This window comes from Meles meles, chromosome 2, assembly GCF_922984935.1.
Source record: "Meles meles chromosome 2, mMelMel3.1 paternal haplotype, whole genome shotgun sequence".
NCBI lineage: Eukaryota > Metazoa > Chordata > Mammalia > Carnivora > Mustelidae > Meles > Meles meles.
Genome location: NC_060067.1, coordinates 189,876,784 through 189,892,241, shown reverse-complemented (window position 1 = coordinate 189,892,241; position 15,458 = coordinate 189,876,784). Strand labels below are relative to the sequence as shown.

Sequence of the window (15,458 nt, the reverse complement as noted above, 5' to 3'; positions counted from 1 at the left end):
TATAAGTGTTTAACTCAGTCTTTCATTGAAACTCATACTGGCAAACTACAAAATAAAAGAAAGTATTATAAAATTATTAAGACTAAAAATAATGATAGCCTCCGTAGTAGCTTACAGAATGACCACAAATTCTTCCCATGAGTGTATATCTTTTGTAAACTGACTTTACTGTTCTACCATCAGGAGACAGAGACAAATTCTCCACTGAATTTGGGCTCAATCTTGTGGCTTGTATAGGCTAATGGGTTATGGACAAACTGACCATAAGCAGAGCCTTGAGATACACTTGCACAAGGGGCTGCTGGGAAGCATTGCATTATCATGTGATCAAGCCAGGACTAATATACAGGATGAAAGACCATATGTAATGTCATCTCAGCCATTATAGCCAACTGACAAATACCTGTGAGGACATTCTAGATTTTCCATTCCCAGGCCAGTCAGTACAAACTAGAAAAACTGCCTGGATATGCAACAATTTGAGAGGAACAATAAATGCTTATGATTTTAAGGTATTAAGTTTCGTGTTAAAACTTTTTTTTTTTTTAGCAAAGGTTATCTTAATCAGCCTTCATATATTGCTTTTAAGCAATTAAACTATTTTTCATAACTATTATAACAAAAAACAGTCTATAAAACAACATGATTAAAGCAAACAATTAAGTTAAATGTGACATTATAGTATGACCTAAAATTCCTAATTAACCAAAATTAATAGTTTATATACTTCCCTATTGAAACCATATACCTATCCACTAATTTCATGAATTTTGAGATAACATACAAGATTAGATGTTTGAATGACTACTGAGCTAATTAAACATTATGTCAAATGTAGTGTAAACCACTTAGAAGTCTTAGAATTACTTTCTCTGCAAAGCCTTTTGCTATATTGGATGATTTCCCAAGTTTTCTCTGATAAACTGTGTTATCTGGTATGGCCAAGAGCACTTTGACTCTATTTCCCTCCTTTAGATTTTCATGATTGGAAGAAGAAGCCAAGATGGTGAAACTAGTAAGTACGCTGAGTGAAATGCTACGTGAAATGCTGATTACAAATCATAGATGAAGAGGGCAAGAAGGACATACCTCAGGACTGATTTTAAAAAGATCAAAAAGGAATAAATGCAGGCATTTGTATAAATTATGTAAAATTTCTCTTTCCTACTTCAGAATAAAGAATAACAGAAATATAATTCAACTCACAAACACTTCCTAGGAAAAAATGCAATGGCAGACAATTACTAATTACACCTAACATTTACTGAAGACCACTATTTGCAATAATTTACATTTCAAGAAATAAGAAAGAGAGAATAAAATGAACTTAACTTAAATATTTTATCAGGGGAAAACACTGCTATAATAAATTTTACTTAACTAATAACTACTGCATAGGTAAGCAACGATGCAGTGACTATAGGGCATACAAGAGCTATGACATTTAATTAACCATGCCTCCTATTGCTTCCTTCCTTATTTCTGAGACATTTAAATTTCTAAAATAATACTTTTGTGACCTGGTTAAAGACTAGAACCATGTAATTCAGCCTTAGAGTGGTGTCAGGGTCAAAGAAACAGTTCACAGCATGAAGTAAATTTTAACAGTTCAAAACCTCACTTTGCATATCTCAATATCTATGAAAAGAATCTGAATACATAATTATTTTTCTGCCCCATCCATGTTTATAGAATCTGACAAATGCCTCCAGTACTTTCTAGCTTTTCTCTCCCTCTCTCCACTTTTTTTCTCCTTTCCCGAGTTATGTAGGTTGACTTAGCCCCCCCCCCCTTTTTTTTAAGAAAGAAAGACTCTTTTCTCTAGGTTTTTAACTAAAGAGAAAAGAGAGGAAAATTACAATAACCTCCAGGATCTTGAGGGATAGTGTGAAAATTAGGGCCTTGAAATGAGTTCAAATTTTTGGCCTGTGACATCTGCTTGTTATAATAATTTTAAAAAAACTGAAGTGTCTAAACTAAATTTGTATTCTGTTCTCATGTTTCATTTCATTATCTAATATAAATTTTGCTAACCAATCGGTGGGCATTTTTCCATCTTTTTTCCTTTTTTTAAAAAATACACAAACATATATTCACATAGAAGAATTTTTCAGTTGTTGTTCTTGAAAGGGAGGGAAAGAAAAATAAGACAGAAATGCAAGAATGACTCAGTAGTATGACGGAGTGCTTTTATATCATAGGATGTCTAACACATATACATAAGCAATTTTAAATGAAATTTTAGACATCCTGTAAAATAAAAGCATTTTGTCGTATTGCATATCAAATGTAAATACTCCATCTCCTTAAAACTTTTGTGAGATCTTCACAGAATTAAAAAAAATCATGTGTGAACATATCTGTTCATTTTAGAAGATTAAGAAAATACGGAAATCCAGGAAATGAAAGAAATCCATATTTGGGTAAATGTCATAGCAGAAGTAAAAACTTTCATATGATACAGCGGGGGAAACAAACCAAAACGTTCAATAGTGACAGAAAATTGGAGCAAGAGGACCTGAGTTTCCTGGAAATCCTTACAACTCTTATAGATATAAGAGGCTATAGAACAAGACTTGAAGCTATATATAAAAAATCTTAAAGGTTTGACCAAAAACACTGTTGTTACTAACCAAATTTGTAAAGTTTCAGGACCTAACTTTAAGTTTCTGAAACGCAGGATGACCAAGGGCAACAATATAGATTCGTTGTAATAGTAATGTTACATTTAGCATTAATACAATTAATAAAACCAAAATTACATCAAATTAACTTGTTCTTTCTTTTCTTAGGATCTTGATATGTCTTAGTAAGTTTGTGATAAAGATTACTTATTTTGTCACACATGTGCTATTTAAAGCAGGTTCTGATTTATAGGAGGCTGCTTTTACTTCAAAAGAGATATCAATTGCTATGGAGATAGAAAATTAACAAGTAGAGATTATATTTTAAATCTTTCAATTATTTTATTAATGCAAATCAAGGGAAAATCAGAGAAGGGAGAAGCATCTGAAAAAGCAAAACCGTGACTATAATGAAATATGAGCTTTTACAGTGATGAGGAAGCATACTATGATAAAATGTGGACAGAAAGGTAGTTACAGTATTTGTAATCAGATTTTATTGTGATAGCTCTCCTGAGTGTACAATGAAAAAGGTGTAGGATGACACTAAAAATATTGGTCAAAACCAGTGTTTTCCAGGTATAATGCAGGAGAATCAGAGATCCAACAGATTCTTCTCAGGAATGGGCCAGACCTCCATTTCCATTCACATTATATTGCTTTTACTTTTTGTAAGATCTCACTTGAAAGAACAATCTCATATCTAAAAATCATTTATAAACCATCAATTGAGTAAATATGAATATTTTAATTTGTAATAATTAAGAGTAATGGATTTTAGTATTAAGATACTATTTTTGTTTAAAAAACATATTTCATCTGTGGTTCAGTGTAATGCCTTTTAATAAAATTTTTAACATTCTATGTCTCAGATATATTAAAAAGAATGATTGTCTACCATATTAAAATACAGCAACCTTAAATAATGGGTAAAAATGAAAAGCTTTTCCAGTTAATGAAAAATCTGCTTATTATTTTTAAAGAAATGTGTTTCATTAACTTGAAATATAGTATACTCAGCAAAAGTAAGATAATATTGCAGTTTAGAGTATCAGTGCCTTAGGGATAAATTCCAAATTCCTTAGCATTCAAACCCTGCATGTATAAAGCCATAAGCTGCATTCCAAATCAACATTCCCCTGTTCCTTTATATCTTTGTTCTTCAGATGTTTTTTTGCTCATGCAGCTACTTAAAATATTTTTTAAAACTATATCCCCTCAAATATTTTTAAGCGGATATTTGAAATATTTTTGGCATCTAAAGTTTAATGTTTACAAGGGATAAACTATCTTATACTCTCTATTGTATATGTATTTTTTTAAGGTTTTATTTATTTATTTGACAGAGAGAGAGGTCACAAGCAGGCAGATAGAGACAGAGAGGGGAAGCAGGCTCCCCGCTGAGCAGAGAGCCCTATGTGGGCCTCGATCCCAGGACCCTGAGATCATGACCTGAGCTGAAGGCAGCGGCTTCCTGAGCCACCCAGGCACCCTATTGTATATGTACTTTAAATGTATTTTGTGGAATGTTCCAATCTTGTGGAGCTCTACATTGAGCTTATCCAAATGCTAGAACACATCTGCCATCTAACCTAAATCCTCAGTAAAACCAGTCTTACTTTCTATAAAAAAAAAAAAAAAATTGAATGTTTCATTTCAAATATGTATATTAATATTACCCCAAGATAACTAACTTATTTTTGATTTATAATTCTAAAAGAGAGAGATTTCTGCCATGAGTTTATGGTCTGCAGGAATGCTTAAGCTGCCCTTTCAACAGTCTTACTCAGCCACTGATACTTTCTAATCTCTATTGCTTTTACATTTATTTATTGACATCAATTTATTTATCAACTTTTTACTTTTACTTCCTGGGCATTGTATCCTTAAACTTTTTTGTTGTTTAACCAACCACTTCTCTCCCACTCTGAACTTCTTATATTCTCAACAATAGTTTCAAAACTGTAAAAAAAAAATGACCAATGACAGCCTTTTACTTCTGTAAAACAAGGAAGAGTGGTAGTGGTAGAGAAGCAGGAAAAAGAGAAGGAGCCGCTACAGGGTCCTTCACAGGCAGATCAAATTTAGGAAAGAGTACATTTCAAACTTGAGAGTCTAGAAAGGATAACTCCATGCCTTGTTACCGCCTGGAAAATCTTGGGACACACTTAAGGTGTGCCGGCCTGGACTGGATATGATTCCTCATATCAAACCAAACTGTTCTTTTTAATGTTTCCTAGACATTGTCTTTTATAAATTATTTTCTTGCTCATAAAAATCCTGTAATTTCAAATTCAAACCCCAATCATTGTTTAAAGCCCAGCTGAAATTCTCTCCTATGAAGGTATACCAGCTTGACCTTAGATACTAATCTAGTGTGGAACACCCAATTCAAGTGAAAATGCTGTCACTAAGAATATTTCCAAACTCAGTTTCCTGAGCTGACCTCCAGGACAAAGAACTAGAGAAAAAAAAAATTAATGTGTAATCTATTAGAAACAACTTCTTCAAGCAACAACATAGTCATAAGAAATATAAGGCAGATCATTTTGTGGCTTAAGTACAGACAGAATCCTAATAAACCCATAAAGCTCTGAAAATTCCAAATTAGTCTGTTCTCTTCAATTCTTTTTAAAGAATGCAAGCAAGGACTGTTTTGCTTCTTTAGAAGTATGAAGTTAATATGGCTACTATTTCTTATGCTACACACGGCAATTCTAGGATCTAAGTCACCGCATGTTTCTACTGGTTAAGAACTTTTGAAACAAACAGAATATTAAGGCTAGTAGGGCTGCCTATTCCATTTGTCTAACATGATAGAGAAGCATCATTTTGTGTGGTTTTCATTTATATTTTTAAAATATACTAACCATTCATTCTCTCAGTAAAATAAGCGTTCACTAAGATGTATATATTTTTCTGTACACACACATACTAAGAAGTTTAAAAATTTCACTGGGCTCTTAATCTACCAGACACAGTTGGAGGGAGTGGTCAAAACACAGGATTGGTGCTTTCATGGTATTTATACCTTTTGTATTTCTTCCTTTGAAATTCAAGTAAAGTGTTACATATTCCCCACTGTAGAGTCCATTACATCTGTGACACTTGAAAGAAAAGGGAAAATACCTTGCCAAATTGAACATAATATTTGAAGAGCTAATAGCTAGGGCAGCTTTCCAAATCACGCACATTAAAAAGCCATTAAATCAATTTGGTGGATTGCAACAAATATATATATATTCACACACACACACATATATATAGAATATTAATTACTTAATTCAATCAAAGATAAAATAGAATGACTTCACTAGAATGTAGTAGATTAGAAAAAAAGTCAGAGTGTATACCATGCTACAGTGTAAAATTTGTTTCTCACTGTGGCTCATATTTTAAAAAGTTTGAAAAACTCTTGAGCTAGAGTATGTGTTGCTAATATTTTCTCTGTGGTCTGCTCCTAGAACTTTGGATATTTTCAGTAAATCCCTCTCCTCATCATGACTAAGATGATCCTATATACCAATTGTGTGCCCACACACTCATGTCGATACAACTTTGGCGGTAGTAAAGAAATCTAGTTGAAGTACAATTTCTTTTAGCTCGTTTATAAGAAATGACACTGATACCTCATCAAAATCCCAGTTGCTAGAAAGTGGCGTTCAATATAACAAGTGCCTATTTTTTTATCTCATGCAAGAAAAATTATTAAAGGGCCTAAGTACCTATTTTAAAACAAATGCTACAGCAAGGATTTTAGAAAACATACTTTATAGGAAGTATGGAATGTTTCACAGATTCAATAATAATAGAATTATGGAGAAATCCCCTTCACCTTCTTCCTGACAAGACTTGGCCTATTCCACTCATGGATGTAGAGATTTCCCAGTAGTTAAGAGTATGGGTTATAAAAGTCTGACAAACCGGGATTTGATCTTTGTTCCACAACTTTTTGTACTTCTCAGGTAAATTATATAACTGCTTTAAGCCACATGCTTTTTCTCATCTGTAAAATGAATGTAATAATGTCTACTTCATGTGGGTTGCTGTGAGAATTAAATAAGCATGCATCCCAGGGCCTTCACATAGCAGTTAGCATTTGGGAAGTACTTAATAATTGGTAGCAGGAGCTATTGTAGATGAATGAGCAAGTATCTGATGCTTAATTTTTGGTGTTCCTTCAGACAGGTAATTCCTAACACTGAACTATATTGTTATTTCAGATTATTGTAAAGCGTTAAAAGATGTGTAATATTTACTAGCATATCAATTTTACTCTACGTTTGCTATATCCCCATTCCAGTTCTTTGTAAGATTGCCCCCCGCAACCCGCTCCCCACCAAAGAAAATTCTGATTCTGTACATAACAGCAACAGAACTAATGGGTGCTTCTCTTTTGTTCTTGGTTTGCTGTGTCATTTTCTCACATATTTTCTTGAAAAGTAGTACGTGAAGGGCTCTCTCTCTATGTGTGTGTGTGTGTGTGTCTTGGTAGAGAAGAGAACCATGTAACTTGTTTAATGTTTGTTTATAAAGGTAGCTGGTTAAGTATGAGGTGATGAGAAAATCTTGATTTCTCCACAAGGCTTCAGTGGAGTCTGGGAGACCACACTAGTGAGAGGACAGTCACCACTCTAGAAAAAAATACACAGTATTGTTTGGAGTCTCTCTCTAGTTTTTGTTGCTGCCATTGTTGTTGTTGTTGTTGTTATTTTTGTTATTTCTAAGTCCAAGGAATATTTCCCTTGATAAGTAATTTCACTTACGTTTACATATTCTGCAACTTCAAACTGTCTCCCAGTTTAATGAAAATTTCCTATGGTATTATTTTTTTTTTCTTGTTCCTAAATATATATGTATTTTTATATATTTTTTTATTTGTATTTGTATTTTATATATTTTTATGTATTTTGTATATGTATTATATATATTTCCTTGTTCCTAAAATATATACATGTTTTTCCCTATGGTATTATTTTTTTATCTTATTCCTAAATAAGACCTACTACCTACTATGCTCAAACTGTCCCCATGCCTTCTTCTATGCATCCAGCATAGCATTCTACACACATAAATAGAAATGTGGGTTTCCTGGAGAATGTGTAAAAAAGGATTAATTTAGAGAGTATAATGAATTGTTATAAGCAGTGAATCAAGACAGGAAGACTGAGATTCTAGTCACAGTATTAAGATTTATGTTGGGCAAATTAAGGCAGCTGGATTGCCTTTTGCTAATGAAGACAATATCTCCACAAGGATAGCCATATAGATTAAGTAAGGAAATATGTATAAAAATGGTATGTAAAGTGCAAAGTTTAATGTTCAGGATTGTTTAATAAAAATTTGCTACCTAAAAAAAAAAAATTGCTACCTCATGAACAACAAAAAAAGATCATCCCAGTAATAAAAGGATGCTTAGATATTTGAATATCTTTTCATGAAATTTCATCAATACATTAAAAAATAAAAGTCATATTAATAGATAAATTAAAATGTGATAAAAAACCTATTTTTGTGATAAAAAATGAAACTATTTTATTTCTGGGGCACCTGGGTGGTACAGTCAATTAATTGTCCAACTCTTGGATTCAGTTCAGGTCATGATCTCAGGGTTGTGAGATCGAGCCCTGCATTGGGTCCTGCATTCAGTGGGAGTCTGCTTGAGATTCTCTCTCACCCCCGCTCTGTCCCTCCGCTCATGCTTTCTCGCTCTCTAAAGTAAATAAGTAGTTAAAAAAAATAACTATTTCTGACTAAGGTATAATCAAGCTAATAATGGAAGGATAAATTTCCAGTCTTCATGTTACTTGCCTATCAGGACCAGTTCTTCACTATATCAACCTAGAAACCCTTTCTTCTTTTGGCTTCCAAGATACCACATTCTTTTGATTTTCCTCCTACTTCAATATCCTTTCCTTTGTCTGTGTTTGGTTCTTCTACTTCTTTTTAAACTATGCAGTTTGGGATACCCTGGATTCATTCAATAAACTTCCTTAAAATTTCTATTTACACTCACTTACTTGATATTCTTGTCTAATCTTGTCTGAAATCAGATAGATAAGACAGATACACAGAGAGAGAGACAGACAATATCTCTAATTTATATCTCTAGCTTGTACCTCCAACATGAAATCCAGACTTAATGGATCCACTTGTCTAACCTGAAATCCATGCTCTCCTATTGGGCAAATTAACAGTTCCAAAAATGTGCTCACAATCTTTCCCCACTCCCTACTTTCCCCCAACTGGTTAATACTTATTCAGAACAAAAAAATGTGATATAATATTAGATTATCTCTTATTATGTATTATTTACAGTGTGTCAGCAAATCCTTAAACTCTTTCAAAATATATTGTCTTTCATAATAATACATATCACATAGTAAGGATGAATGAGCTAAAATATGCAAAGCATTTAATGTAACGTTTGACTTTTCTTAGAAGTTATATTTCTCTTAGTAGGGATGGACAATATTACTTTAATAATAAAACCATTCAGGTCCACTGTGAGCTTTATTTTACATATGATAAAAGTAAGGCACAGAGTAGTTAAATAAGGTAGTTAGTCACAACTGCTTATTCACAGAACCAGGATCTGAAACAAGGAATTTGACTCAAGAGCTCTTGTGTAAGCTGAATCTTAGTTGTTATTACTAAAAATCATTATTGGCCACTGAATGATTTTAAATATTATAGAAATAATAGAAATGGTCAAATTTCAGGAAAATGGCCAGAATATATCCACAACCAAAAAGAACAGCTTTTTTTTTTTTAATTAATTTATTTATTTTTATTTGCTTATTTACAGCATAACAGTGTTCATTGTTCTGGCATCACACCCAGTGCTCCATGCAGTACGTGCCCTCCCTATTACCCACCACCTGGTTCCTCAACCTCCCACCACACCCCACCCCCTCCCGCCGCCCCTTCATAACCCTCTGGTTGTTTTTCAGAGTCCACAGTCTCTCATGGTTCATCTCCCCTTCCAGTTTCTATATAAGCACAAAGTCCAATGAGAAAAGCGAATGGAAAAGCCATTCCTATATGCAATAAGAACCATAACATGATTGACAACAAATCTGTAATGCTTATGTGAAAAAGATTTAAGAAATGTTCCTAAGAAATGCAAAGTAAGTTCTAAAAAAAACAAAAATCAAAAGAGAAGCCATGTTCCTAGGTAGGATAACTCAAAACTATAAAGATGTCAATTTCTCACAAATTAAATTAACCATAATTAAGTTCTCAAGAGGAATTTTTATGAAACTTGACAGCTGATTATTAAGTTCATTTGGAAGAGAAAATGCACAATAGGCAAAAACTTTTGAAAAAGAGTAATAAAAAAGAACTTGCTCTCACAGTAATAAAAAAAAATTTCCTAAAGTAGGTTTTAGTCTAAGTCTGTCAATAGAACAGAACAGAGACCAGAAATAAATCCACACACATTTAAAAATGTGTATGAGAAAGCCATATTTCAAATCAGTGATAGGACAAATGGACTATTCACATTATAGTATTAGGGACTATTGGCCAAGAAAGAGAAAGAAAGAAAGAAAGAAAGAAAGAAAGAAAGAAAGAAAAGAAAAGAAAAGAATGAGGGGGGAAAGGAAGGATTTCACCTAATACTATACATTGAAATAGAAAAGTTTTCAGAAACTTCTTTACTACTTAAAAAATTAAACCACACTTCTTTCTCTTTTTTTAATATTTTATTTATCCATTTGAGAAAGACAGAGCAAGAGAGAGAGCATGAGTGGGAGGGAGGGGCAAAGGGAGAGAGAGAAGCAGACTCCCCATTGAGCATGGAGCCTAATATGGAGCCCATCCCAGAACCCCAAGATCATGACCTGAGCTGAAGGCAGATGCTTAACTGATCTTAACTGCATCCCACAAATATTTCTTTTAAAAAGTATTTATTTCTTGGAATAGCCAACAATTTCTTGATTTAAGCTTACCTTATAAACTTGAAAAAGTGGGAGTCAAGAAAAGAAAGCAATTACTTCTTAGTACCTTAGAACATGTATCCCTACCCTACTTTCATCCATATCGCCAGAAGCAAAGAAGGAGTGTTAATATATTTCAGCGAAGTCTAACCTAAATAAACTTATGTGGATAGAGGAAAAGAAGGTGGTAAGGTAGGTGGTACTAAACAAAAGTCTACCAAGTATAAATACACCACTGGAAGAATTCTTCAGAGGCAGAAAGGGCCACTAAGACCTACAGATTTTAAACAGTCCACATCTCGTTGGCATGTCATTTCGTAGTACCTTATGCAATCCCCATCTATCCTCCCTTCCCAACAAACATCTCACTGGTGAAACAATGTAACTAGACAGTAGTTCCCCCACCTCAAATTGTGACTCATGGGAGATCATTCAAACTAGGTCAGGCAAGTGCTTTCAGTTTTAGAATGATTAATTTTGAATTTTAATAAAACCACAGCTCAAAGACAATCAAATATCCTAATACCATTTACAAGGAGACTATGGATGTATGGAAAATTCCAATAATCAGAACATCCTTATACATAAAATAAAAGCATTAGAGCAACGGCAAAATTCATGTGAAGAAAAATAAAAACATGGAAGAAAGACTGCAGATAATAACAGTTACTTGCATTCAGAGGAAAAATAAAGAGTTTAAAAATAATTAAAGAAATTATAGCTGTGCACAACAAAGATGATCCAACACAAGAATTATTGCTTTCTCTGAAGTGAAGCCCCAAACATATGGAAATGAAAGATACATTTGACAACACTTCCTTAAAATAAAATGGCAAAAATGTATCTGGCATCAAGGCAGAAAGTTTGTGTCATCAGCAGGAGAAACATATCAGGCTGCCTGAAGACTTTTTATGGCAATATTCAGTGGTGGAATTTAAGAGAGCAATTAGTTAACAGGAAAAGAAGGGATGAACCATTAGTAATATTCCCAGAAAAGAATAAAGACAACAGTGAGACACCTTCAGCATGAAATATTTCAAGGATTAACAAACAAAACTAATTAACAATGAAATACAAGTAAGGAGGAAATGATTGGAATAACAAACTCAGTCATGAAGAAGCCATAATAAAAGGAGCTGATGGTTAGTACCACAGCCATCTAACTGTAGAATTAAGACCAAAGTGCCAACACAATTAAAGTTGCAGAACGGAATGTAAATATTATGAACTCTGACAAAGTTAAAATAATATAATTACAAAAAAAAAACTGAAAATGAAGAGGGGTAAGGAGAAATTGGAGAGGAGCTAATCACCTCAGACTGCACTGCAGGGAGTTAATGAACACTGTCTGAAATTAAAACATGGAGCTAATGCATCCAGCTTCTTAATGATATTCATAGTCTTTTATTCTTAACCATAAAGATAAGTTTTTTAAAAAAACATCCTTATGATAAAGAAATACTTAAGTTCAGCAGTGTTTCCCCATTTATTTCAGATTTTTCATTTATTAAAGCATGTGTAGTGTATTAATTAAAAATATCATGTACATGTCTCTCTCCATACTTACCCTTTGATTTGTGAAGATGTATAATTATCTAATTGGGATGATGTTTATCATATGTTAATAGCTTCTTTTCTGAATGTAATAATTTGGGGCATGATTTCTGTTTTTAACTTAAATAAAGACATTATAGTAAAATAATACACACTTAAACACTTAAAATTTGAACACTTAAACACTGAAATGATAATAATAATGGTGATAATAAAATGATTATACAAGCTTGAAGATACCTCTTGTATGTACTGGTTTGCATGGAGGATATTTGCCACAGTACCTGAGTTGGGTATGTTGTGTATACAGGGAAGAAGTTTGCTATGTTTGTCCAGCCCCATGGCTTTGTGTGTGAACTCTATAAAAAATAATTGAAGACACAAGGCCAAAAACTTGTTGTGCCAAGAACCGAGCATCCCAGCTTTGAAGCCAGGTGAAATGACTGTACATGAAAAGGAGAACATGGCCCTACTCCCAGCTGTGCTAACATAGGAGTCTCAAGAGCTCAAATTTCACTTTGCTTTGTTGAGGAGGTACAGGAATTGGGATTATCTGGTAGTGGTTCCGCATAATTATCAGATCCTGATGAAGGATGCTGGGATAGGGGTCAACAGTGAGGTACCACCTTAATTAAGGACATTTGAGCAGAAAAAAATTAACAAGAGAGCTGTTCAGTTAATACCAGATGAGGCTAGGTAAAACAAAAAGTTCTAGAGAACTGCACAATGCAAATTTTTTGGGCAAGAATCAGTGAAATGTAGGTAATTTAACCACCTTAGTTCTCTGGACTCATGAAACCTTGGGAGAAAAAAAACCCTGATGATTACATGTCCTAATTTCCTGACAGTTCAAAGATTCTGACTTCATGTTAGATCATGTGCATTGAAGACTGATTCAAAATCTTATCATTGTTATCATTTATGTAAGGTAGTCCTAAATCCCATATCCTTTGTACTTTTCCTACCTAAAGAAAACTATATATTTAACTTCACTAATATTCAGTAAGTACTTACTCCCTGAAAATAATGTTGCTAATTCTGAAAGATACGTTGAATTCTTCAGATATTTCAAACATAGAATATAACATTCTCGGGGCGCCTCGGTGGCTCAGTGGGTTAAAGCCTCTGCCTTCAGCTCAGGTCATGATCCCAGAGTCTTGGGATCGAGCCCCACATCGGGCTCTCTGCTCAGCCGAGAGCCTGCTTCCTCCTCTCTCCCGCTGCCTCCCTCTCTGCCTACTTGTGATCTCTGTCTGTCAAATAAATAAGTAAAGTCTTTAAAAAAAAAAAAATAAGAATATAACATTCTCCTGTGTACTGATAATAATGGACCATTTTAAAAAGGTTGATTTTTTTTAAAAGCATGGAGAAGAGAGTAAACTGTGATGTATAATAATAAACTTCAAATATCTATATATATACATTCAAATATCTGCTGGTACCAGTTAGCTCAGAGCAGAAACCGCACATGGTTTACTAGGTTAGGAGATTAGATGTATGTGTCTGTGGGCAACTGCGTTTTTTGATTAATAGAGATTGCTCTGTCTAGTCATATGGGATGAAATTCCTACATAACCAGGAAGTTACTTTAAATAAGAAAATTCTTTATTTCAGAGTGGAATACTAACAAAATATAAAGAAAGCTACCCACTGGCATTAATTTAGGAAAACACACACACACACACACACAAATCAAAATTGCAGGAAAAAATTCACACAAATTAAAATTGTTTTATATAGTAGTAGTATTTTTCTCATCTTAAGTGAATCTTTCTAAGTATCTTTTCAATTGAGTAGATTTCCTTAAGTTAGAACTACTGGAACTTTAATATTTTGTCATAAAAATATTTGAATACATGAAAATGTATGTAAATACTGAAATGTATAATGGGTTTTTTAAAAATCTCATTTCTACTAGTATTACTGAAATTTTGGTATTCTTTCTTAATCTAAGGATTGAGTGTTTTGATAAGTTTCTTTGAAACTCCCTTTATTACTAAGAAAACTCAGACTCAGGGAAACTGTGGCTGGCTTTTTAAAAACAGTGAATAGGCTTTATGGCAGAGAATGAACAATTGCATACATTCATGGACAAAAGAATCCTAACCCAGGAATTGTTTATAAAAGATATATTTTTCTCTTTATTTGTGTTCATATTGTGTGTATAGAGAAATTTCCAAGTGGAAATAAATCTCTGTTTTTTTCTGTCATACCCAGCCTCCTGTTTGACTGTTGAGGACAAAGGGTCCCACCTGCTATCACTGTGCCAGGCTTCGAAGTCACTGAGAGGCAAAAGATAAGAGAGGAGCTGGGAGTCCAAGCAACGGGTCTAGGATGTGAAAGGAGCATAAAGGTTTCAATCAACACAGCGGGTTTTGGAAATGCTTATGAACTTGAGGTTCTGAACTTCCCCAGAGATGAAGGTTAGGCAGCCCGACTGCCACCAGCTCATAAAGCTAACACATTAGTGGACTCTTTCTTATTTGGTCCATGGGTGGTGTAAACATATATCCCCGTTTTCCAGGACAATCTTGGTTTACCACTGTTGTTACACTCTTAAAAATGTCTGGCTGAGAAGATTAAACTCTTCTCTAAGCTGGATTCCCAGGCAGCCACTCCAAATTGATCTAAACGGCTGTGAAGATAAACCCTTGTCCCTGGACTTGCCAGTGGAATGCATTTTCAAAGAAGTTCCTGCCAATGATTATTCCCACCTTCCTGTGTTAAGTAATGTCCTGATTTCCATGCATAAATTTTCACTTCCTCAAACACTCAACAGTTTAACAGTGTCAACCACAAGAAGAAATCAGTAAATATGTGAGTGGTGGTGACGTCCAGTCAGGGGAAAGACACTAACTTGCGTATGCATGTTAGTCTTTCAGTTTTCATAAAAAGAAAGTAAAACAAAAAATACAACTTTTTAATTCTAAATTTAATCGGTTTTTATAGTAAGGTCAGGTTTCCATACATGTGTCTATCATATTGTTCGTCTCCCCAAAATCCAGCAAGTAATCTTTCAATGTAAAATTCTAGTACCGAGAGTGGTAATCAATATAATGTATTTGTGAAGCTCTGGAGGTTCATATAGAACAAATTAAAGTTTAAAGTTAAGGTAATTAACCTAATAAGTTTTATAAAAATAATCCTGTTTTGTTTTCACTTTGATGTTTAAGGGAAAATGGCTCTGAAACAAATTGTTAAACTATGGCTTACTATGAAACCCATTTGCTAAAACATTGGTAATATTTAAAAATTATTCTAGCCTAAAATGGACTTTCATATTTATGAAGTAAGGTTAATAATCTTTCCACATTTTATATAATAACAAGTTTTCAACTTT

The 15,458-nt window shown here is 33.6% G+C and overlaps 1 protein-coding gene across 1 annotated transcript in view; it reads right to left on the bottom strand.

The window, feature by feature from the left end:
• Positions 1 to 15,458, bottom strand: part of SGCZ (sarcoglycan zeta) — a 1,157,176-nt gene that overhangs the window by 212,185 nt on the left and 929,533 nt on the right. The gene's annotated exons all lie outside the window — the stretch shown is intronic.